This window comes from Muntiacus reevesi, chromosome 5 (genome assembly GCF_963930625.1).
Source record: "Muntiacus reevesi chromosome 5, mMunRee1.1, whole genome shotgun sequence".
Classification (NCBI taxonomy): Eukaryota; Metazoa; Chordata; class Mammalia; order Artiodactyla; family Cervidae; genus Muntiacus; species Muntiacus reevesi.
Genome location: NC_089253.1, coordinates 22748561 through 22774973, shown reverse-complemented (window position 1 = coordinate 22774973; position 26413 = coordinate 22748561). Strand labels below are relative to the sequence as shown.

Genomic DNA, 26413 nt, shown 5'->3' with positions numbered 1-26413 from the left:
CATCCCAGTGCACCAGCCCTGAGCACTTGTCTCATGCATCTAACCTGGACTGCTGATCTGTTTCACACTTGATAATATACATGTTTCAGTGCTGTTCTCTCAGATCATCCCACCCTCGCCTTCTCCCAGAGTCCAAAAGTCTGTTCTATACATCTGTGTCTCTTTTTATGTCTTGCATATAGGGTTATCATGACCATCTTTCTAAATTCCATATTTATGTGATAGTATACAGTATTGGTCTTTATCTTTCTGGCTTACTTCACTCTGTATAATGGGCTCCAGTTTCATCCATCTCATTAGAACTGTGATGGATGTGCTGGTAGCTGAGGTGGGCGTCTGTTCTCTGAAAGCCCTGCTCAGACAACAAGAGGACCCCACTTATGGCCACTCTCTAGGTATCTGCTGGGATATGATGCTAAAAGTTTCAGCCCCTCTCTGTGTTTGGAATAATTTAGAGGCTAGTGCTCTGGCTTTTGTCAGCATTCAGGATAAATTCCCATTACTCCTCCTGTTTCATGGGAACAGAACAGTCCCTGACTCCCCTCAGCTTTTCTCTCTCGTCTCTGCTGAACTCGCTCTGTGCCAGCGCCTTATTCCACGCTCTTCCCGCACATGCCAGCCACATTCCTGTCTGGGGCTGTGTGCGTGGGCTCCCCCACCCGGCCTCCATGCTCATTTCCTTCAGGCCTCTACTCAAGTCTCTGCCATCCTCAGAGACTTAATCTGATCACTGTGTCAGAAGGAGACCCCTAGGACTTCTCAGTCCCATGCCCTCCTTTATTTGTCTTAACTCACCCAGCCTCTCAGAACATTACGCGTCGGTGTGTTTGTATTTCTGTATTATCTGTCTCCGCATAAGCTCTGTGAGAGTGACCACTCGATCATGTCTCCCCGCTCTTTCCCATCCACTCCAATGGTACCTGGCACCTGTAAGCGTCAGCGATCATTCACTGACTGAATCAGCCAAAGAGGAAACAGACGTCACACTGAAAAAGAGGCAAGATCTATATTAAAAAAAACACACAAACCAGAAAATAACCCTTTGAGTTAGGTATTATTAGTCTCCCCATTTTAGAGGTCACCATATTGAGACACAGAAAGGTTAAGTTACTTACTCAAGGACACACAGCACTCTAGCAGTATTCTTCTGCAGAGATGACATACTGATGATGAGAAATAACATACAGTGACTAAGTCACCATATTCATGCGTTAGATTAGAGGAGAATCTTATAATATTGATTGTGTTCTGTCTCAGTGAGGTTGGGGTAAACAGCCTCATGCACGACTGAAAGGTAAATGGGTGAAAGTTTTTAATGGGAATTTGACAAAATCGATCTACTTTTAAAGTAAATCTGAAGGGTCTTAGAGAGATTCTCTTGATTCCATTGATTTTACTTCTTGAAATATGTTCCAAGTATATGCTTTTGAGGGAGAAAAAAATGCATGTTCAGGGATATGTTCGCTACATTATTTGTATTCACTGAAAACCAAAAACAGCCCAAGTGTCTGGCAGTAGTGGAATGATTTAATTTATTTGAAGTATTGTTTCATGGAATAGAATACAGTGGTTTGAAGTTCTGAGCATATGTATGCACACACATGTGCACATGCATATACACACCCATACTAAAAGAAATACTTTTGAGAGAAAAAAAAAGAAAAAGACATAAAACCAAGTTACAGAACAGTATATATAGTATCATCACTTGGCTAATTTATATAAATATCTATACATGTATTTATGTAAATGCAGTGACATGGCAAGCCTGCAGACTCTTCACCTTATTAACCATGGGGATGGGTGAAAAAGGACATTCACTCATTGCTATGAATTCAGTATTGTTTGTGTCTCCTCTAGTGGGCACTTATATATGTAATATTTGTGGTTTTTAAAAAGCTCCATGAGGCAAATAAAGAAAAAAGCTAGTGCCCAGTGTTTAAAAGAAGACTTGAATATATTTCTAAAACAAAACAAAAAAGGAACGTAAACGTTAATATAGTTCCACGGAATATCAAGCCCCTGCTGGTGCATGTGATCTAATGCTGTAAATGTGAGGAGCAACGCAGGGAATTGATCTTAATGCATTTTGCTCGGAATGATCTTACTTCATAAAATGATCGCGGTTGCACCAGGTGAGTGAGCTTGTTGGCCAGTCCTTCTCTTGCCATCTGTGCTGGGTGGTGGCTTCATCTTTTGTGGAATTTGAAAGTCCCCACTGCAAAAAATATGAGTTCAAATAATATTCCTGGCATCCACAGACTCTAAAAATACATCTTCCCCCAAAATTGTAAATTAGGGATCATAATTTTCTTAACATAATTTTCATGGTCAGTCATGTTAACCTCAGTAAAATGAGGAGAATCTTGCATTTCATCCGTGTTGTGTGGGGAGGCATTGCAGCGGAGATGAAAAATTTGACCAAGGACTCGACGAGGTGCGGTTTAGACCTGATTTCCTTACTGGTGGGTTGTCACTTCTGTATTTTCACATACTACAATTGGGTCAGTATCACCTTCAACTTTTATCCAGTAGTGTTATTGCAAAGAATTATTAAAGGGATATATATCACTGTTTTAAGCTATCAAATGCTATAAAAGTGAAGACAGTATTATTGGTGGTACAGTGATGAAGGGCAAGGAAGAGGCAGTCCATGAGTTGGCTTGAATGTCAGCCTTGTGACTGAAGTACCCAACTACGTGTCTGTTTCAAGGCATACATTTTGTCGTTGAGTTTTCCACTTGTAACTGAATCATTTATAGAGGGAGTTGGACCAGGAGAATCAGACAGCTTGAACTAATTCTTTTTTTTTTTTTTCTTTAATGTTTAAAGCTTTGCTAGACATGGTGTTGTTCATGGAATTGGCTACATCTGGGTAGAAATGAACACTGCTAACACTTCTGTTAACAAGCAAAACACAAGGCGACAGTTTCTTGAACAATGCTAATTAGTGCAAATTCTCTTAGATGGGCTTTCCTGGTGACTGATGCCCATGTAAGGAGCTTTGGTTTGTTTTGTTTTTCTCACGGAGATGGAAAAATACTCTCCCAGCTTCAACAGCAGTCATCAAGGAGGTACAAGGCGCCTTGTGGGTGTGTTCACATATGTCATCTCGTCTAATTCCCACCATAACCCTGGGAGGTTGATGGCATTGTCCTTTCTCAGGGGTAAATCTTAAACAAGTCATAGCTGAATCTGATGAAACCTAGTGGTTATGACTGCTTTTCATTTCTGTCCTCCCCCTGACCTTCCCTTCCTCTTTCTTTTTATTTCCATTTGTCTTCCTTTTCTTTCTCTCTCCCCTGCATCTCCCTCTTCCTCTCTGGCTGTTGATCATTTAACACACACACTCTCACCTTCTCTCTCTTCCCCTCTCTTCAACTAGAAACTCTGATTGCACTGTCTCTTCCCCCCTTTATTCTACAATCCATATTATAAAGTTCACATTCTTGATAAACAGGCAAAAGAATTTAAGCTATGCAGTATCTGTTGTTGAATATTTTGGCATTTGAGGTTAAATGGAAAAAGTACTTGCAAACTGTTGCAAATCAGATTTATATAACCAGACGTAAAGGTTGGGGTTGTCTGTGGAAGAGTATTTATCTGCTTCCACCCTCCGGCTTTAACCTAGAACTGAAGGTAGCTTTAAGCAGGCAGCTGTTGATAAATTGCTGATAGTCTAAGCCTTCTCTCTTGTCTGTCATTAGGGCTGGATAAGATGTGATGATGCTTGAAAACATTCTTGTCTTAATGACTGATAATATTGACACTGGTTTCATAAACATACAGTGAGTGTGAATTCTGTGTCTGGAGTGTAGCTTGCAGCATGAAAGGAGCAAGAAGCAAATAAAACAAGGTCCAGAGAGAGTCTGCCGTTCAGTTTGAGAAGGGGATTTGAGCAAATGCTTCCAAGCCAGTTGAACAATTTGCAAAATGGTACTGTCTCGTATGGAAGAGGCTTATAAAGAATTACTCAAAATACAGAGCCATGTGGAAAACATATTATGTGTTAGTTAGGACTCCACTGACTGCAGATCAAAGAAATCTCCTGGCGGGACTGGCTTGTAATTTGCAGAACTCGGGGTAAGATGAGTGTGGGATCCTTGTTAAAAAATGTAGGAAAAATCTGGTCTTTAAAGGTGAGGCCATATAGCTTTTGCCTCTCTTCTGGGGTCTCTTTCTCAACCTATCTTGATGTTTTTATTTCCTATTTAATGTCACTCCTTTGGCCATGGCGATACTCCTAGGGTGAGTGCAGACCACCCGCTACACACACTTGGCACGTGCGCCTGGCCCACTGACTGCAGGGCTCCCATGTGCCCTGACTGAGGTGCTGTGATCTGGCTGGGCAGGGTCCCTCGAGCCCGCTGACCCAATCCACAGCAGATGGGCAGCCCGGGAGGACTGCAGTCTCCTCACTGGGTCCCTGGATCACTGAGGATTGCATCTGCACGTCGCCTGCTGGGGGCTGGGGGTGGCGCGACCCTGCTCCACCCGGAAACACCCAGAGCCTGCGTGTCCAAACCCCACCTCCCCGTGTCTGTACGCAGGACCCTGCTGGAGACACAGGGTGGCCAGTGGTCACTGCTTTCAGGGACTGCAGAACAGAGAGCTGAGAACCCATCCTGGAGAGGGAGGAAGAAGTGGGAGTTGTGTTGGGCAGTCCCGACATGTGGTCCTCTGTCCCGTTGAACCTCACCTAGAAAGCTTAAATTCAAGGAGGAAATTAGGAAGAACTTGAAGATGGTGACCACAGAACATGAATTCTCAGCTGCTTCTGAATTGGGGGCTCTGTGCAACTGTGCTGGTTCCATGCTTTGTGAAGTAACACCTGTCTATCAGCATTAGTGAGCTTTCCAGGCGGGTCATAGAACCTGAAGCAAACTGGTGCTGGGACCCAGGGTCAGCTGTCCAGGAGCTGGGCTGCTGTGGGAACTCGCCCCTTCTGTGTCCTTGCTGCTGCTTTGTGGTTTGGCTTCATACCCTCATTGCAGTCTGGCTTCTGGTTTGTTCATGTCGCTGAGAGTCAGATCCTCTGTTTTGTAGGTTCAAAACATTGGCCGTATCAGCATACCTAAGATGGTTAATCTCTCGGGGATCAATACATTAGTTTATTATGAGAACTGTCAGGGTTTGAGGAGAGCCTACAAATGACACCCTTGTTTTCCCCCAGCTGCATTGAGAATCAGTTAGGAGGCAGATGAAGAGATCAAGCCAGTGGAGACCAGAATGTTAATGTGAATATTGGTAAAGGTGATGCCAGAAAACATGGCTTATGTATGTGACAATCATATTCATAGTACTGAACACCCAAATTAGTCAATTTATGTAGCCAGTCACAGTTGAACCAGGGCACCTCATGGAGGATCTCTACTAAGGCTTCCTATGCAGTTTAGGGCAGGCAGCACCCCAGAAAGGGTTTATCCAGTGGGTGTCCTAACTCCTAGAGCAACAGGGAGGCAAGAACTAGGCTGAACATGTCCAGTTCCTCTCTCCACTTATGAACAATTGGGGGGAAATGAGAAGAAGGAGCAAGAGGCCAATGGAAAATAACTCCTGGGGAAGCAGATAAATGGAAACGAATCTCCTCCCTCCCCCACCCCTGAATCCACCAATAATTTCTATTAAGATGTGGCAAAATGTTTGTGTTTCTAGTTTCACCTTTATTAAATGAAAGATAGGCAGGGAGCCACTTCTCAAGATTCAAAATTGTTTAAGTGAAAAATCAGAGCCAGTGGGTTAAGTGGGAATTTTATTGCCTCATCCTCTTAGTATTCGTTCATCTGCCACAACCATCTCTATGGTGGAAATAGTCTTTCCAGAGTCAGGTCCAAAGCTAGTGCGATGTCCTTGCTCAAAACCCACCAGCATTTCAGGAAACAGGGACTGGCGTCACACTTCTGGTGTCCCCACGATGTCCTCTGTTTTCCGGAGAAGTAGATTAATTAGCCACCCGTTGCCCAGTGTTTATTTTTGAACCATGCAAGGGACTCTTTAAGTACTTTATATTTTGTGACAATGTGGTTTTGTTTTCCCTAGTCTTCTAAGTTCAAGAAGGCCACCTTGGTCTCATTCTGGGTGAGCAGCCCTCTTCTGTGCTCCAAAGAAACCCTTTAAACACTACTGCAGTCTTTATAATCTCCTGCTTCAGTTGCCTGTTGACTCATCTCTTGATTTGGAGGTCATGGCTGTGCATCTCTGTTTAACCAGCATTTAGCACAGAGCTAAGCATGTTATACTGCTCAAGAGTTTCTTGATGAATAAACACATGAAGATGCCTTTCTATTGGAACATTCACTTGTTTGTCTAGAAGATTTTACAAGGAAGTAAAAGTCCATCTGGGACACAGAGGTACCTCACTTCTAGAGCCTTACCCTAAGCTTGAGGAAATCATTGATCCCACAGGTAGATGTGCAAACTGATTTTAATTTTGAGTCTGATAGCTAATGGATCACTGACTTTCAAAGAAAATCTTTGCAATAAAATTCAATTCACTGTAGAAGTTCCTGCAACATAGGTGAATTCTTCAGACACTTCAGAATATCATGGTACTCCAAACTCATTTATTATGAGCATGCTTGTATTGAGGTGCATGTGCAGAGGGTCTGCTTCTAAAATTTCTGTTTGAGGGGATGCTGGATCAATTGTACAAGAAGGATACACAGTCGGGAGCAGAAGGCCAGAGAAGTTTTGATATAGACAGAAAGGTTAGTATGACTCCTCATAATAAAGATGTAAATGAAATCCTGAATTAATAAATAATAGACGTATCTCACATGCACAAAGATGCTTTCAGAGACTTGAAGGCAACATGAGAGGAAAGGAGAGGGAGAATAAAAGGGAAATTGTTTTAATAACATATCACTGAAGATAATAAAAATTGGTCAACTACTAGGCTGTGAATCAGATAAGTGATATTCAAAGATTTTGAAGGAAAATAGCAAGGGGACTAGGAAAACCTTTGGCAAAAGTACTTACAGTACTCTAGACAGAGTTTTGAAATGTGGTTAACAGAATGAGGAAGAATTCAGGAAGATCTCAGTCTAGAAGTCTGCCTTCAGATGTGCAGACAGAATGTTGGCAAGAATGGTGCAAGGCAAGATTGAATGATTTTGTGGGAGTTTGACCCATTTAGACCCAAAGCTATTTGTAAAAACACATTGATATTGACAAATTGATGAGGATTGTGAGTATATTTCTGAGTTCTTTGGAGTAAAGCCTAAACTCTTCAGCAAGGCACTCAAGACCCTATGACAGCTTGGCTGCCTCTGAATATTCCAAGCCTCATCTCTTAAAATATCATCTTCCCCCATTTCCTCACCAGTCATGCTTGTGAGTTACCTAACCTTACTCCTAACAGAACAGCCAGATGACCTCATGCCCCTCTCCTCTTCTTGGGATCACTTATTATCCTGGAGGGAATCTGTTCATCCTCCTCTTATTCCAGTTGACATCCTGTTCATACTTGTTAGGCCAGCTCAAGACCTTGTGCTTCCTGGGTGCTCAGTAATTAGGTAATGATGCAAAATGAGACTTGGCCAGTTCATCTGACACAAATCAGCTCTGCTCTTGTAGCTTGATGTATTAATTACCACTAAATCTAGACCACCAGTGAGAAAATCAAAGGAAAATTAAAAATTTAAAGCCAGTGCTTGTGCAATATCTGTTTCAATGTTTTAGAAAATCATCAACGGACCTACTACTTAAGTTCAAAGACATTGTCTGTTGTACATAGAAAATTCATTTATTCTGTTTTATGTTTCATTGCTACAGATACTGAATGCCGCATAAATACTGAACATCCTGTGGATACTGAATATAATTATATGAGAAATGATTAAATCCTTTAGCTTGTTTTGAGAGATACTAAGCTGCTGCTGCTTTTTAAAATTTTTTTTATGTATAACAAAACCCACTGAAAAATAAAAAAATTAAAAAAAAAATTAAAAAAAATAAAATTTTTTTTGCATCTGCTAATATTTTCATTTATTTTTTTCCGTCTATTTCAACAACTTTTTTTTTCTTTTTAAGTTTGACCTCTTTTAGGACTCATTCACTTATTTACTCTGCAGTTCTAAAGTGGGCTATGTTTAGAGCTGGAAGGCGTGTAACATGCTGGAGAGCCAAGGTAATAGGGAACCATGACAGGTTATCAAGCATACAGCTTTGCCTTTCATGTTCTGAGAAATTTCTATTTCCATAGCCACCCGCCCATCGCAGTGCGTCACGTGCTTTTGGATGGGGCATTGCCTTTTCATACTGTGTCCTGGCTTCACGTGAGCAATGGAAAACGTTCAGGAGACTCAGATTAGTGTTCCACTGTGTGGCCCCAAACAGTATGGAATCCTTTTCTTTGCTGTCATTTAACTTTCAACTGTAGATAAACTTGAGATCAGTTTGTTCTATAAAAATGAAGTTTTTTTTTTTTTTTTTATTCTGAGTGCATGTTGGAGGTTTAGAGGGTTTAGATGTCACCATTGTCCTCTCCCTTCCTGCAGTTTCTTTTTTATTTATTTATTTACATATTTTCATTTATTTTTATTAGTTGGAGGCTAATTACTTTATAATATTGTAGTGGGTTTTGTCATACATTGACATGAATCAGCCATGGATTTACATGTATTCCCCATCCCGATCCCCCCTCCCACCTCCCTCTCCACCCGATTCCTCTGGGTCTTCCCAGTGCACCAGGCCCGAGCACTTGTCTCATGCATCCAACCTGGGCTGGTGATCTGTTTCACCATAGATAATATACATGTTTCGATGCTGTTCTCTCGAAACATCCCACCCTCGCCTTCTCCCACAGAGTCCAAAAGTCTGTTCTGTACTTCTGTGTCTCTTTTTCTGTTTTGCATATAGGGTTATCATTACCATCTTTCTTAATTCCATATATATGTGTTAGTATGCTGTAATATTCTTTATCTTTCTGGCTTACTTCACTCTGTATAATGGGCTCCAGTTTCATCCATCTCATTAGAACTGATTCAGATGAATTCTTTTTAACAGCTGAGTAATATTCCATGGTGTATATGTACCACAGCTTCCTTACCCATTCGTCTGCTGATGGGCATCTGGGTTGCCTTCCTGCAGTTTCAAATCAGTGGAAAATAGATGTGGGTCAGCGAGGGAATCAGAGTGTGGCCTGTATCTTGGGCTGTCTGGGATCGTCAGGCCCCCGTTTCGGGGTCACCCTCTCCTACTCTGTCATTGTAGGGGAGGAGCTGGAAGAGAGGATGCAGAGTCCTGAGAGCACAGAGGTGGGCAGTTCTGGGATCTTACTGTGCCTGAGTGTAGGAGACCTGAGGAAAGAGGACTTGCATTGTGCTGCGGACACGGTTTTAGGGGCACACATCATCCAGTCTTCATCACACTTGCCAGGTAGACACTTCTCCTCATAAAGGAAAAAGGCTGTTACTTGGGTATGGAGATGCAGAACCTGATAACAGTCACTCCGCTGCCTGAGGGCTGGAGAAGAAAGCATGACAAAGACTCTCTCACCTCCACTGTTCCACCTCCAGAAAAGCGAACCTATTTTGGATGCATTCGTATGATTGCTAATAAAAGTAGACTGGTAACAACAGTTGCATGGGTCTTGTGGTATCAGTACTGCAGTGTGAAGCAGCACTGAAATAACTTCAGCCTTGTTTGTAAAGTCTCTGTCATGAAAATTCTTACCAAGGACTGTTACTCAGTTTAGATCTGTATGTATGTATTACAGTCCTTAAGGGGAGCAGGAAGAATGCTTTATAATACTGATTTAATTCTAAAAGAGAGGGAAGAGTCTCTAGGCCCACAAATATATTATTATGCTAAAATTTCAATAATGCTTACTATAAAAGATGAGACTGGAGCTTGAAAATAGAACTGATTGTATAGTTTAAGCTATCAAGAGGCATTATGTTCATCAGCTTGATAAAGAAAGGCAGAAAGACACAGAAGCTGTGTTTCTGTCTTGAAATGAGCAGCGGTGCATTAAGAAGACAGGGACAAAAGGGAAGTTTGTGTGGTGCAAGGGGCAAAATATTTTTTTTTTAAAGTTATTTTTACTTAACAAGGAAGACCTTGATGTAGTCTTTTCACATCCTCTGCCCTCAAGTGCATTTTTTCCTGGGCCAAAAAGAGTCTCCTGGATGCACTTAAAGCACCTTCCATCACTTAACCAAAGTCAGTGCTTACCTTATAAAGTTTGCAGTCCAGTAGACATAACCGCATCCCTAGGGGCTTAAGGGATACGTGTTAAACTAGCTTGTATCTCAGAGGGGGTGGAAATCTGACACTTAGACAAGTGTTGATTCTTTTGAGTGCATTTTGAGGTTGCACTTTGGTGAGTTAAATAGATGTGTCTTATCCATAATTGTCACATCCTAAATGACTCATGAGATTAGGAGACACATATAAATATATATCAGTCAATTTTATTTTAAAACAGGCTACTGAACATTGACTTTCTTGTGAAAAATCAAGATAAGACTGTCTTTCTTTCCTAAGGAACAATCCTCAATGGACCAGGAGACTTCCTTCAGGCAACATTATGGAAAGATGCCACAGTTGATCTGTAGGCTCTCTGCTCAGTGATGATCTGTGTAGGGGAGCAGTTATTTGCAAAATACCTAAAGTATTTCACAACTGGTACTTTTATAGGTGACACCAGCTATACTTGCCATACCCATCTCAGCCCAGAATATACGCAAAGTGCATTTACTTTTTTTAGAGCTGAAAAAATCTAGTACCTGGATGGATGCCATATTTTAAGGCAAGATTAGTATGCATAGATCTGATTCTCTTAACGACTATCGCATTATGAAAGCTAAGCAGTCATGAGCCTAGAACAGGTTCTGATGCTTGGTCTGCTTGGCCCAGAAACTTCTTAATGTTACTTTAGAGGCTTACATTGATTCAGATCTTATATATATATATATATATATATATATACACACACACACATATATATATTACTGAAGTATAGATGACTTACAGTATTTCAGGTACACAGGAAAGTGATTCAGTTAAAATATATGCATATATTATTTTCCAGTATAGGTTATTACAAGTTATTGACTGTTGTTCCCTGTGCCATATAGCAAACCTTTGTTTCTTGTTGTATATCTCTGTTTGAGTTAGAAATATAGCATTCTATTCATACTAAGTCAAACAAGTAGAATAAAAATGTCATAAATTTTTAGTTAGGCAAAAATTCATAAGTTTTCTATAATATGTGTTATATATATTGTTTATATTTATGCATACAAAAACTTTTCTATGATGCTTCATAAAAGCTTAAGAAAGAACATCAGAAAAAAAAAGAATAGATGAAGAAATTGGAAAGGAAATTAAATGAAATGGGAGCATTGAATATGAAATAGAAAAAGTGAAGCAAACTAGATAAAAGTAAAAGATCATTATATAGTCCAGTTGTTTTTAAACATGACTGCTCATTAGAAACATCTGGAGCTCTGGAGAAAAGAAAGCAATACCTGGGCATTTGTATTCTTCAAAAGATCTCAAGATAGTTCTGATATGCATCTGGATTTTAAAAAGTGATTGCAGGTTTTTCTATTAAATCATAGTTTTGGTGATATAGCATTCTATTATTCTCTTGTTGATCAATTATGATCAGTTCAGTTCATTCACTCAGTCATGTCTGACTCTTTGCGACCCCATGGACTGCAGCATGCCAGGCTTCCCTGGCCATCACCAACTCCCGGAGCTTACTCAAACTCATATCCATCGAGTCCGTGATGCCATCAACCATCTCATCCTCTGTCATCTCCTTCTCCTTCCGCCTCCAATCTTTCCCAGCATCGGGGTCTTTTCCAATGAGCCAGTTCTTCACATCAGGTGGCCAAAGTATTGGAGTTTCAGCTTCAACATCAGTCCTTCCAATGAGTATTCAGGACTGATTTCCTTTAGGATGGACTGGTTGTATCTCCTTGCTGTCCAAGGGACTCTCAAGAGTCTTCTCCAACACCACAGTTCAAAAGCATCAATCATGAAGCAATGATATTAAGTAATAGCTACATAATCACATTGTGAAAGATGTTTACTAGTTTTCAAAATCAATAGCCAGATAAAAAATAAAAGATAATTAGAATTGCAGGCCTTAATGGGAATATAATTAACTTAAAAATAAAAGATAATTATATATGATTTGGGAGGTCAAGCAGAGTGCTGTGGTAAATGGAAGTTCATATGCATGTGTTTTCATCCACCCAGCCAGTCTATGTCTTTTGGTTGGTTCATTTAATCCTTTCCATTTAAGGTAAATATTAATATGCATGATCCTGTTAACATTTTCTTAATTGTTTGGATTTATTTTCTGTAGGTCTTTTCTTCTCTTGTGTTTCCTTCCTAGAGAAGTTCCTTTAGCATTTGTTTTAAAACTGGTTTGGTGGTACTGAGTTTCCTCAGCTTTTGCTTGTTTGGAAAACTTTTGATTTCTTCATTAGATCTGAAGGAGAGTCTTTCTGAGCAGAGTATTCTTGGTTGTAGGTTCTTCCCTTTCATCTTTTGAAATATATCATGCCATTGCCTTCTGACTTGTAGAGATTCTGTTGAGAAATCAGCTGATAAACTGATGGGAACTCCCTTGTATGTTATTTGTCATTTTCCCCTTTGTTTTCTTAATATTTGTTGTTTTCTTAATATTTTATCTTTGTCTTTAATTTTTGCCAATTTGATTACCATGTGTCTTAGTGTGTTCCTCTTTGGGTTTATCCTGCCTGGGACTCTGCTTCCTGGACTTGACTTACTATTTCCTTTCCCATGTTCAAAAAGTTTTCAGCTATTATTTCTTCAGATATTTTCTGAGATCCTTTCTCTCTTCCTCTTATGGGACTCCTACAATGCAAATGTTAATGCATTTAAAGTTGTCTCAGAGAACTGTTAGGCTCTCTTCATTTCTTTTCATTCTTTTTTCTATATTCTATGACAGTGATTTCCATGATTCTGTCCTCCAGTTCATTTATCCATTTTTCTGCCTCAGTTATTCTGCTATTAATTCCTTCTAGTGTATTATTCAGAGAAGGCAATGGCACCCCACTCCAGTACTCTTGCCTGGAAAATCCCATGGACGGAGGAGCCTGGTAGGCTGCAGTCCAATGGGGTCGCTGAGAGTTGGATACAACTGAACAACTTCACTTTCATGCATTGGAGAAGGAAATGGCACTCCTGTGTTCTTGCCTGGAGAATCCCAGGGATCGGGGAGCCTGGTGGGCTGCAGTCCAATGGGGTCGCTGAGAGTTGGATACAACTGAACAACTTCACTTTCATGCATTGGAGAAGGAAATGGCAACCCACTCCAGTGTTCTTGCCTGGAGAATCCCAGTGATGGGGGAGCCTGGTGGGCTGCAGTCCAATGGGGTCGCTGAGAGTTGGATACAACTGAACAACTTCACTTTCACGCATTGGAGAAGGAAATGGCAACCCACTCCAGTATTCTTGCCTGGAGAATCCCAGGGATCGGGGAGCCTGGTGGGCTGCAGTCCAATGGGGTCGCTGAGAGTTGGATACAACTGAACAACTTCAATTTCACGCATTGGAGAAGGAAATGGCAACCCACTCCAGTGTTCTTGCCTGGAGAATCCCAGGGACGGCAGAGCCTGGTGGGTTGCCATCTATGGGGTGGCACAGAGTCGGACACAACTGAAGTGACTTAGCAGCAGCAGCAGCAGTGTATTATTCATCTCTGTTTGTACTTTGGTTCCTGTAGGTCTTTAGTAAACATTTCTTGCATCTTCTGCAAGAAGATGTTTTTCCCGGGATCCTGGATCATCTTCATTATCATTATTCTGAATTCTTTTTCTGGAAAGTTGCGTATCTACACTTCATTTAGTGGGTTTTCTGTGGTTTTATCCTGTTCCTTCAGCTGAGACATAACTTTCTGTTTTTTCATTGTGATTAACTTTCTGTAAGTTGGTTTTTGTTTTAGCTGCTGTGGGACTGTGCTTCTCCTGTCTGCCCTATGATGAATGAGGCTAAGAGGCTTGTGTAAGCTTCCTGATGGGCAGGACTGGTGGTGGAAAAAACTGGGTCTTGTTCTGGTGGGCAGGGTCCTCCTCTAAAAAGCTTTAATCCAATTACCTGCTGATCGGTGGGGTTGTACTCCCTCCCTGTTAATCGTTAGGCCTGAGGTGATCCAGCCCTGGGGTTTGTGGGCTCTGGGGTAGGGTTAGTGGCAACCTCCAAGAGTGTTCATGCCAAGGTGGACCTTCCAGGCCTGCTGCTGCCAGTGCCACCATCCCTGCGGTGGGCTCCTGCCCACCCACACCTCCGCAGAAGGCCCTCCAACACTTGCAGGCAGTTTCAATTCCGTCTCCTGTGGAGTCTCTGCTCCTTTCCTCCGGGTCTCGATGAGCGTAAGATTTTGCTTGCACCCTCCAAGACTGGAGTTTCTGTTTCCCCCAGTGCTGTGGAAGTCTTGTAATCAAATCCCACGGGCCTTCAGTGCCAGATTCCCTGGGCATTCCCAGCCCCTTTGTCAGATCCAGGCGGGGAAGCCTGATGTGAGGTTCAGAACCTTAACAACGGGAGGGAACCTTAACTTCTTTGGTATGATTGTTCTCCGGTTTGTGGGTCAGCCACACTGCCAGTATGGGATTTGATTTTATCGAGATTGTGCCCCTCCTGTCCTCTTGCTGCAGCTTCTTTGTCTTTGGACGTGGGGTATCTTTTCTTGGTGGGCTCCAGTGTCCTCCTGTCGATGGTTCAACAGCTAGTTGTAATTTTGGTTCTCTCACAGGAGTAGATGAGCATACATCTGTCTACTCCGCCACCTTGAACTGGAAGCCAGTTTAGATCTTTTTGAAGACAAAGGATGAATTGAAAAACATTTACAAAGAATGTGCAAATGTCAGCAGAATTGGGCGGTAGTGGTCACTGTGATTCTTCCTCAACAGAATTTTTGTGGGATGCTACACTGGTACTGACTAGTAGAACGTGACGAGGTTCTCTCTTGTTGCTTTCGCATTTCTGTCTCAGCCTATCTCCAACGCAAGGATGCGTTTCTTCATTGCAGCCTCACGCATGCCACTCAGTTTTCTAGAAGAAAGTTAGGTATGTTCCTGGGAGAGTAATTCAGCTCTGTAGACAACTGCTCAGAGACTTAGTCCCTAAAATAAAGCTATCTTCCAACTCAACCAAACTGGGTTCGGTATCTCCTTCTTCTGTTTCTCTTTCCCAATCTTCTCGTTTATACATTGTTACTGTCGTTCATTTGCTGTTGTGTCCGACTCTTTGTGACTCCTTGAATTGCATTTATACACAGATGTTTATTTTCCAGGACATCTGTACTGTACCTTGTCCTGTGATAATGAACCAATCTCTTGTTACTCGTTTCCTTATTTGCTAATAGATATAATGACATTGTCAAATTTTTCTCACCCTTACCTCCTAAATTTTAGGGAAAACGGGCAGGTAGTAGGGCTAACATGTGAAACTGCTTGTATGCAGTTAGGACACAGTGGTAGCCTCTGTCAGAGACAAGCTTCAGAATTTCAGTAGTTTCTAAATCGTAAGTTCTTATTTATAAACACGCTAAGAGGTGATGGTGAGTGGAGGTCATGCTCCACACAGCAATACAGGGACCCACTCACCTCCCCCCTTGTAGCTGTGACCTCTTCTTGGTTCTCAGAATTCTCACTGTTTCATCAGCAGATGGGGAAAGAGAATTAGTTCCTATGTGGGAGGTTTGCATGGCCCAGATCTAAATGTGGTGCATACTTCTTTGCTCACATGGCATTGAGCAGAATTAGGTTGGTGGCCACCCTTAACAATAGAGCAGAATGTTTGTGAACTTGGGAAGGAGAGGGAGGCCACAGCTATCAGTGAACACTCACAGTCTCTGCTGTATTATTGTTATAAACACAATTCTAAGTGAATAAAAATGACTAGATTATTATTTGTAGAAAATAACCTTCCATATGCGATTCTAAAATGGATTCTGGCTGATGCACTGTGAAGATCATTTGTAGGCTTTCAAATAAGAAAGACTGGGAGTAGCCTGGGTTTAAAATGGTCTCCAGTTGAATGCACTCATTCTTTCCAGCCATGTCATCACCACTTCTTTCTGGCTTCCGTCAAATTAAAGAGAGTTCACTTTTTATCTAAGCTTCTGATCCAGCCTGTTTAAAGAAAAATTGAGAAACTCCTTTATGGGTCACTTGAAAGTAATGCAAAAAACTCAGAATCATTAAACATCTCTTGAGTAGAAGTGCCAGTGACATAGTAAAGTAAGTCTACCTGAGCCCTGGATCTCATAATTCTAGTACTTAAATAATTGATTTCTGCTTGTTAATACCACTCTCTTCCTATGGTTTGTGATCATTTCTTCCCAAATTGAATTTTCCATTTTTAAACTTACAATACACAAATCACGTGTTGGTTCTCTTGCACTGTGTCCTTCTATCATCTTACTTACTTAGGGATAATGCTGTTTTTAATGTGCCATATTCTGAAACAGACACGGGGCAGGGATGAGGCAAAATTTTAACTATTTATTCAAATATAATTTATACTTTCAAGTTGTGTTAGGAATAATGTATGAAGATAGATTTTCTTTTAAGTAGAATATTAATATTTCCTAAAGTGGGTATTTTGCTTAAGTGACTATATAAATGTAGGAAGAATTCTAGATATTCTTCTAAAACATAATCTATTTTTGAAAAAAATTAAAATGAAAAAAATAAAACATAGCCTGTTTTTGGAGATGTGACAAGATTAGATTGGAAAATGGTTTGAGTTCAGCCTCCTAGAGTCTTTAAAGCAAAGAAATGACTTTTGGCATCTAGATGGCAAACTCTGTTTTGCATAGATAAGGATATTGGACATTAGTATATTCATTTATAGTATCTCTCTAAAGACTGTATTAAGTAGAAGAAAAATAATAAATTTCCTAAAAGATGACTTGCTTTATGTTTAACAAAACAAAATAAAACATACACAAATGTATGGTCTGAAGTTAGTAGAAGACATAAAGGCTCTAGGATAGCAATGCCCTAGCAATTATATAGTTGAAATATAATGTAAAGCACACATGTTGATTTAAATTTTCTAGAAGTTACTTTAACAAAGGTAAGAAAAAATAGGTTTCACATCTCTCAATGCAGACATTTCAAGTGCTCTACGGATAGCTGTGCCTACTGACTACCACAGCAGCTATAAAACTTTCAGGATACATTTCAGTTAGTAAGAATATGGCACATTCTTTAATCTGTACCCCTAAGCACACAGAGGAGATGTCTAGAGAGGCAGCATGGCACCCCGAAAGGAAGAAATGGGGCTTTCCATCATTTTCTTTGTTATGTTGAGCAGCCCGGGCCTGGCTTTCAGTTGAATGCAAAACTGTATTGTTTATTAAGCAGACAGATGGCTGGAATCCATATACCAGGGGCTGGAAATATCTAATTCCTTCTACAGTATAACATTTCCTGTCTCAGGATGAAATTTCCCCATAAAGTCACAAATTGAATAGAAATGAGTAGCATTCATCAAAGATCAAATTATGCTAAGATAAGAGAGAGTAGAAGGGAAAACAACAAGTCTAGAGCATTTACTTTTGTTGCATTTCAAGATCAATTTCATATTAAAAACAATTCGTAAGACAGTAGACATACGCTTTTCATAATGACCTGCTTACCATGATGATGCTTATCAACTTTAAATAGTGACATGCTCTGCAGCCTCTCATGACAGCCATTAGCCAGAGGAGAGCCATGCATTCTAAGGAACAGGGAAACAGGGCAATTTGTGGATAATTTTTTGACATGCTTGTCCATGCCACTTATCCACGGACTCCTACTTGAATGCTGAATTTACAAAGGAAAAAAAAAAAACACCTCATAATTTTAGACCCAGATAATTTAGAATTTGAAATAATTTTATTGAAATTGAGTTAGCCAGAGGCAGCCCCAAACACTGTAAATACAAGGACTTTTGAATCTGGCACTCTTAATATCAAATCTTGACAGTGACACATACTGTGGGATGTAGGGCAGTCTCTTTGCTTTCTGCAGTTGCTTGCTTGCCTAATGAATGTGGAGGAAATGACACCAATTTCATAGTGGATATTACCTCCCCTGTCTTTTGCAGTTCAATTGCTTTCCAGTCCACTCAGGACACATCCAGATCCAGTTTATCCACAGTTTATCTGCAGGCTGGATGACAGAGTGATGAAGGGCATGGCTTCTGGAGCTCGACTTCTGCTTGCTTTGAAGTCTGGCCCTTTTGTAAGTCAGTTGTGCATCTCGGGTTAGTAACTTAACCAATGGGTGCCTCACTTTAAGGACTGGTCATAATAGTTGTATCTACTTCCATGTGTTGTTTTCAATACTAAATGAGCTTTAAGTGTTTAGGGTATTGCCTCAAATGTAGTGGGTACTGTTGAGTATCTGTCTCCCTTGTGACTCTATGCTGAAGATCCCCCCATGCATCCCAGTAACTTTAAGGATGGAATTCACACTTCTTTAAGGGTGGAATTCACACATCTTAGCCTGGTATAGTGGCCTTTCCTGATCCACTCGCTATCTACCTATTTAGTCTTATTTCTTGCCACTTCCTATCCAATAAAACCTGCCCTACTTTAGTCACACTGCCTACAGGGTTCCAAATCTCCCTTGCTGTGGAATAGTTCAATAGTTATAAGTGCATGGATTGTTGAGATCAGTCTGCTGGTTCAGTACTGGTTTCTAGCACTTAGCAGTTCTGACCTGAAGACTAAATAAAGTGCTTTTACATAGCGTGTTCTTAGTTGTTACATCCTCACTTTGAATGAAATGTCTGCTTTCATTTTTATTTGGTGGTTACTTGTCCTTCAAAAAGCAATTGAAGTTCTACCTTTTTCAGACCATCTGCCTTCACCGCTCCTCTGTTCCTGCATATCATTCTCTCTCGTCATTTATCACACCATAGTGTAACTGCTAATTTATTTAATTGGTCTCCCTTACTGGCCTGGGAAGACAGGCAGGATGTCCTTTTCATCTTTGTGTCTATAAAGTTTAGCAGATAAGGGTTATTTAATAAATATTTGTTGAGGAAAATAAGCAATAAATTAGCTGTGGATATTAAGTGAAATAACCTATGTTGACCATTTGGCACATAGTTCCTTTCCTCTAAAATTTACTTTTAGGTAGCTATGTCGTGTGGGAAAAGGGTTTTGCACTTTACTGAGAAAAGAAAGTCAGTAAATCAGGATCCTGCTCACAGTAAAACATTTGACATTTGATCTCTATTTGGATGTGTCTTTTCTCATTAGAATAGTAACTAAAATGGTTTGGTGGTTGGGTCCACCAGATTCAGGTTATTCCATATAATGTAAAGTATGTTTTCTTTTTACACGGTGAATGTTGAAGCAATAAAAATATAATGCCTGAAGAAAAGCATGACTATGTACCCAGAATCCCATCCTTTTGACAGCTTGAGTGCATATGAGCCAGGCATGGTGCTAAGAGCTTTGCAACAGATATCTCATTTATTTCCCAATTTTTTTGACTTGAAATATTTTTTATTTTGTATGCATGTATGTTTCAAAGAGCTGAACCCTGCTCACAATTCATATACTGGACACGAAACACAGTATGCAGAGCTCACCCGTCACAGGGAGATGGTGGGGCTCAGGACCTGGGGAACGCCTGGGGCTGCATCGAGTCTAAAGACAGCGGGTACAGAGGTGGTGAGGAGTCAACAGGCAGGCCCGCCTGCTCAGCAGTCTGGGGCTGGGTCCCAGGTCACCTCCTGGAAAGGAGACGTTCAGGGGTGCGAGGCTGACCCTGTTACCTGGTGAGCGTAACCTAAAACCCCAACTCTGCTCCCGCCACATACCTCTCCCCAGCTGTGTCCCTTATGGGTGGGGCTTTTTAGGCCATAGAATCCCTTCTCATAGTTCTCTGTGAAGAAGGCAGCATCACTGTCCCCGTAATAGACATGAGGAAACTGAGGCTTTACAAAGGATGAGGCAATTAACTGCGTAATCTAGGACAGGGATTCCCTGGTCAGTCCAGTTCAGTCACTCAGTCGTGTCCGACTCTGCGGCCCCGTGGACTGCAGCATGCCAGGCTTCCCTGGTCGCTCACATGATAAGGAATCTGCCTACAATGCAGGAGACCCAGGTTCAATTGCTGCTGGGTTGGGAAGATCCCCTGGAGAAGGAAATGGCTACCCACTCCAGTGTTCTTGCCTGGAGAATCCCCATGGACAGAGGGGCCTGGTGGGCTATAGGCGTTGGGGTCACAAAGCAACCGAGTGAATAATACACACACACACACACGCACACGCACACACACACTGGAACAGCGATACGGTTAGATAAGCAGAAGAGAGATTTTATCATGTGTGTGGATACCAAGATGTTATATGGATACAAGTTTAGAGAATGTCAAGACTTATCCTGGGACACAGGTCATGAGGGGATAATAGGCCTTTCTTGAGAAAATTGTAAGGGAAGGAAACTTCTGGGACATGACCAAGGACCTAATTGTTGGTGAGGACCTGATTCTTGCTCCGTCTGGTGGAGGAAGGATTCTCTGAAGGGAAAGGGGATTTAGGGAAATACGTTGACTACCAGCTGACATCCCATAGCCAAAGTCTTTGGGACAAAACAGAGCAGGAGCTGGAAGGAGAAAGGGAGCAGTAGGTCTGATGTTGAGTTTGAATTAAGGGTTGTATTTGGGGTGACAGAGGTCAGAGGCATGTGGAGCCTGACTAGAGAAGTCTCATATTCCAGTGATGGTTCCTGAGATGAAGTCAGAGGAATGACAGAACCTGTGTCACAGACAGTTGAGGGGAAAGGAGGCTGGTCAGAGTAGAGAACTAGACACCTGTTGATTTTACCGCTTAGCATTCTTTCACCATGCTGGTAACCATCTCTTAGTTTCCTTCTAGGAGTCACATCTCTGCACCTATAGTCTCTACAGCCCTAGTGTTTAAACCCATAATAACCCTTCTCTCACACAATTATTGATAAGTGCATTTTCCTGGCCACAAAAATTGGTTCAGGCTTGACATGTTACCCAAGGAGATCCAGTTAGTTCTCTCCCCACTGCCCCACCCTGCTTACATTCAACCGACTTTTCTGTTGTGGAAGAGAATCTAGAAGAATATGACCAGGAAGATTTATGGTCACTTTGAAACAACAGGGGAGAAACTGTCTGAGAATGACTCCAACACGCAAAACCAAGTGAAGGTTGAACTAGATCCTAATGATATTGTTGTAACTTGGGTATTCAGTCATGCCTGAAGTGGGACCACCCCTAGCGTTGCTTAATTCTGTTGATCTGGGTTTTCTGTCATTTTCTAAGGAAGCACTGGCTGTTGGTATGGTAACTCAACTGCTTTGTGAAGGAAAGCAGTAAAAATCCTTAACATTCCAGTTGGGAAAAGCTTTGTATTTCTATTAATATAACATATATTTGGAATAAAGGTGATGTGACTTACGTAAGCAGTGATTTAGATGGATGAATAATTAGCAGTTTTGGCTGTGGACTTGTACTGTATATTTTTCTTTCCTCTTTCATGGCCAGATTATCAATCTCAATATTCTTACATGAAGATTTTTTTCTCATTTCCTAAAACAGTTATTTATTGTGTGACTGCATATGTGGGATTTGTGGATGCTTTTCTTCTCTTCACTATTTTCTGGATCCTTTTAGCTCAAGTCAGTAAAACAGGCACCAGTTTGCATCATTCATACCATCTTCAAAACCCACAGGGTTTCTCCTTCTTTCCTGACTGTTGGAGTTAAAATATCATTTCTCTCTTCTTTAGAATGATGCTGCTTTGATTCCTTATCAGATTCCAGCTGGATTTGAGGGACTGTAGCCTAATCACCCAGGTTGGTAGAAGAGGGTTTTCAGATTTTTTTCCCTGGCTAAGAATTGAAACACAAATAAACTCGGAAGAGTTCCCCTCTGGGTGAAATTAAGTCAATGACTCTAATTCAGATGATGCTGTTATATTATCTTGAGCAAAACACTCTATTGCTTGACATTTTAGATGATAAATTTTGGGGAGGAGTAAAAAGAATAACTCCCACTTTCTCTTACATCATGATACACACAGAAATGATACTCTTTGATAGGCATATTGGTATAAATAGATGACGCTGCTCACTTCTGAGTGTCACGTTGCTCGGCAGAGGGTATCAGTCTCAGCACACCTTACTCTGTTCCTGATCCTCTGATTGGAAGGCCTTTGAAGTTGCAAACTGTAGGGACTGGATTTTGGTCCTAGCTCAGCCACTCAACCCCACTATATTCTTGTGGCATTCTCCTTTCCTTTTTAAAAAAAAAAAAATTTGCTGTACTATAGTTTATTTGCAGTATGTATTTCAGAAGTACAGCAAATTATATGTATAAATATATGTATATATAGTATACATACATGTATATACACATACAAAGAGTATATATATATATATACTCTTTTTTTACATTCTCTTACACTATAAGTTATTATTGTATAGTTCCCTGTGCCAAACAGTAGGTCCTTGTTGATTATTTTATATATAATAGTGTATATATATTTTAATCTCAAACTCCTATTTCTATTTCTGCTTTGTAAGTAAATTTATTTGTATCATTTTCATAGATCCCACATGTAAACAATATTATATGATATTTGTCTTTCTCTGCTTGACTTACTTTACTTGGTATGATCATCTCTAGATTCATCCATGTTGCTGCAAATGACATTATTTCATTGTTTTTGTGGCTGAGTGATATTTTGTTTTGGTCCTCAGTTCTAGATCCTTAAATGAGGAATCTGAGGTCTAGTCCAAATGTAAATGTCTATATACCAGGAGCATGTTCAGATCTGATGAACAGAGGTTTCTGAGGTACACTGAGGCTTTAAGCATGAAAGCATAAACCTGAAGCTCATCACTTAGATCTGTTTAATTACTGCTAGTCATCCTCATTTTGTACTGGTCTCAGCCTATCAGTAACAAATATTGTGGTTTGCCTCTAAGATGCCAAAGATCATAATTTATTATACCTTATTTTTCTTCTACTTGACGTAGTCTTTAGAGAGATACTGTAAATGAACATTGTCTTATTTTTCTTAGTTTGATTACAGGATGCCCTTCAGCAATTACCTGTAGGAAACTGAAAAAATTAAGGTTTGCTATTTATAAGATCGAGAAATTACACATCTGGGGCAGCGTAGCGAGCTCACCAGGGGTCGAACTCAGAGGCAAGATGAAGCCTAGGGTTCTGCCTTTATTTGGGTCAAGGGTGGAGGCTTAGGGTTTCGTGGGCTCAATCTCTATTAATAGGACATATTTAAGACATAAGAGTGGGGATTTAGAACATAGAAAGAGGAGAAAAAGTAATCAAAATGATTAGATATTGAAATCAATCAAGGTCTCTAAAACAACTGTGTCCCAGCTCTTTATCTAGTTGTAAGGGTGGAAGTGTGTTTGTGATAACCATCTCTGAAGGGAATACTTCTTTGAAATGAATGCCTTGGTAACTCAAGTTTTAATCAGGCACTTGTATTACAAAAAAGAAACAGCAACCAGAAAGCTGTCAGGGCTTATACCCCAATACCTTAAAAAAAAAAACAAAAAAAACAGACCTCCATTATTTCAGATACCTGTATGGGGCTTCCTTGGTGGCTCAGACAGTAAAGAATCTGCCTGCATTGTGAAAGACCTGGGTTTTTGATCCCTGGGTTGGGAGGATCCCCTGGAGAAGCAAAAGGCTACCCACTCCAGTAGAGAGGGTCAGGATCTGGGTTAAGTACTTAGAGATTATTCATAGACTTTCTGAACTAAAAAGAAGAACTGAGATAATTTATTCCCCAAACACAAAAGCAGATTCTCCTAAAGACATCAGAGTATATTTACATAGAACATCGTGCAGATGCACAATTGAGGATGCTTAGAGTCAACTCCTCGTTGTTCTTTGTCAGCATAGGAAGAAAAGCATACAAACATAATCCATGCATTATTAACCAACGTACTTCTCCTTAGCCAAGTCTTTAGCATATAAAAGTAGTGACATTTCAGTATCAATATCCTGTTTGCATCCACAAGAACAGGAACTGACCACTTTGATGAGACAGGACAGGATTAGATCCACCAGGTATAGATAGTTGGGGTCAAATGATCCCATAAGGAATATGAAGAGTCTACAAGTACCCCTCCCCCCCCCACCCCAGGGTGTAAGAGAATCAATAATTCATGGTCATAGCCTAGGCAAACTTTTGGCAATGGTATGAGCAAATGCTATGATCTGAATGTGTGTGTCCCATCAAGTTCACATGTTGAATTCTTAAGCCCCAAGGTATTAGGACGTGGTTCCTTTGAAGGGTTCTCAAGTCGCAAGAGTGGAACCATCATGAATGGGATTAGTGCCTTATAAAAGAGGCTCCAGAGGGCTCTTTAGCTCCTTCCAACATATGAAGAGGACACAGTGAGAAGACACTGTCTATGAACTAGGAAGAGTGCTGGCACCCTGAGTACCCCCAGCCCTTAGAGCTATAAGAAATGCATTTCTGTTTATTTCACAAGCCCAGAGGCTGTGATCAAGTTGGCCCGGACACACCCTGTAACCAGGCATCAAATTTCTTTCAAATCTGATGCAACTGAAGAAAGCTGCTTCCATCTGAAAACTTTATAGCATTTCCTAGGGCAGGAGATTGAATCTCAAAATGAACCCAGGTATGTTGATATTTCTACCTAAAGTTAGTCAAGAGCAGTCAACTCCTTCTATAATAAGTTGACATTTTGGAATTAGAAATAAGCTAAAAACAGAAACTTCTCATGCCTTGAACAAAGATGTACAGTTTGAGATTTTGCTTATTACTTTTAAGTGTTCAGTCTTTTAGGAGAAGTATCAAAAGGAGGGAAACACTTCAAGTAAGTCAGAGAGTAAGAAAAATGATGCAAGAATACTTGAGTATTAGGTTCTAGTTTCTTTGAAGGCAGCCACTGATTGCTTATACATGAGTTTGCATATGAAAGCCTCTTAGCACCTATCTCTTGTTCACTTTAACCAAATGACTAATTCCTGGACTATACAAATGATAACAGGTGAGGTATCTTAGTTTTACTCAGAAGTATTTACATTTGAGTAGCTTTACAAAAATCACATCGTTTTAAATAAACCATCTGTCTCTGAGGATAGGATTAGTCTAGAAATGGTACGAAACTCTTCACTGATGGACCAACATGGCATTGCAGAGCTAGAAGCACCATAGGGATCATGTCTCCTCTTTGCATGTCAGTATGCCCTGGGGAAAGGGTATGCCTATAACTGTTACCAAAGTGGACTTGGATTGACTTACTCATCTGCGGTAAAGCCAATTTGCCACCAAATCGTGTGAAGGGAAGTGCAGTGTTTACTGCAGTTACCATGATAAGGAGTGCAGGCAGCTAATGCTGAAGAACCTGAACTTCCTTATAGGCTTCAGGGAAGGGATTTTAAAGGCAAGATGAGGATTATATTATACAGATCAGCACATGCAAATTTGTTTTCTTGGTTGATGATGAGGTAACAGGGTGGCCTCCCAACTTAGCATCATCAGCCTTCAGGTTCCAGCCAATCTGGGGGCTGTTTGCTTTCAGTCATCCTGCAGTTAGCTTCTTCCATCTGGTGAGGGTTTTAATATCTGTAAAACAGCTCAAGAATGCACATTAGATAGTGTTATCTATGTCCTTTAGGGAAGAACTAGAGATTCTGTGACTCTGCTTTACGGCTGACCTACTGTTTGAGTTGCTTCCAGTTCTCCAGGCCTAGCTGCTGCTCTCTGCTATTACATGTTCACATTCTTTCAATCGGTAGTTTTTGAGCCAGCCTTTTGTGACTCAGGGAAGAATCTGGAGACTACAGCTTTTCTACAAACAAGTCAAGAGGTAGAGAATTGAGGGTGGGGAAAGTCTGTCCCAGGAAGGCCCCACAGGGCCCGGCTCAGTTATGTAACCTGAGGTTGAGAACCCACATTTCTAATTCTTGGACTCTTTTCCTTATCCCATGATACCTTCCTCTGCTTGTTTGTCTCACAGCTATGTCTATATGCTACTGTACATACTACAACGACAGGGATAGAGTCCGAACTATGATTTACACGGCAATTTTCCTGTTATTAAAGTGGCTTTTACTGTTATTTCCCAGATAACCTTGGAAGGAAATATTGTTGTCAACTCTTCTACAGATGATGAAAGAGGGGGAGTAAGAAGTTCAAGGCCACACAACAAAGGCACTAAAGCTCAAAGTCAAATGCAGACTCCTTGAATGCCGAATATACTCTTCTTCCAATGTATTGATCATAAAGTCAACCATGTACTATAATATTCAACTTGTGACATTTTTGATAACACAGAGGGAGATATGATTTCACTGGTTTGGGATAGACATGTGGTCATCATATGTTAATAATTCATGCCACACTTTTTGATCAATAGGGATCTGTCACAGGTTTACAG

General features: G+C 40.7%; 1 protein-coding gene across 2 annotated transcripts in view; it reads left to right on the top strand.

Annotated features, from left to right (window-relative positions):
* NELL1 (neural EGFL like 1) overlaps positions 1 to 26413 on the top strand; it is a 994502-nt gene that overhangs the window by 624335 nt on the left and 343754 nt on the right. The gene's annotated exons all lie outside the window — the stretch shown is intronic.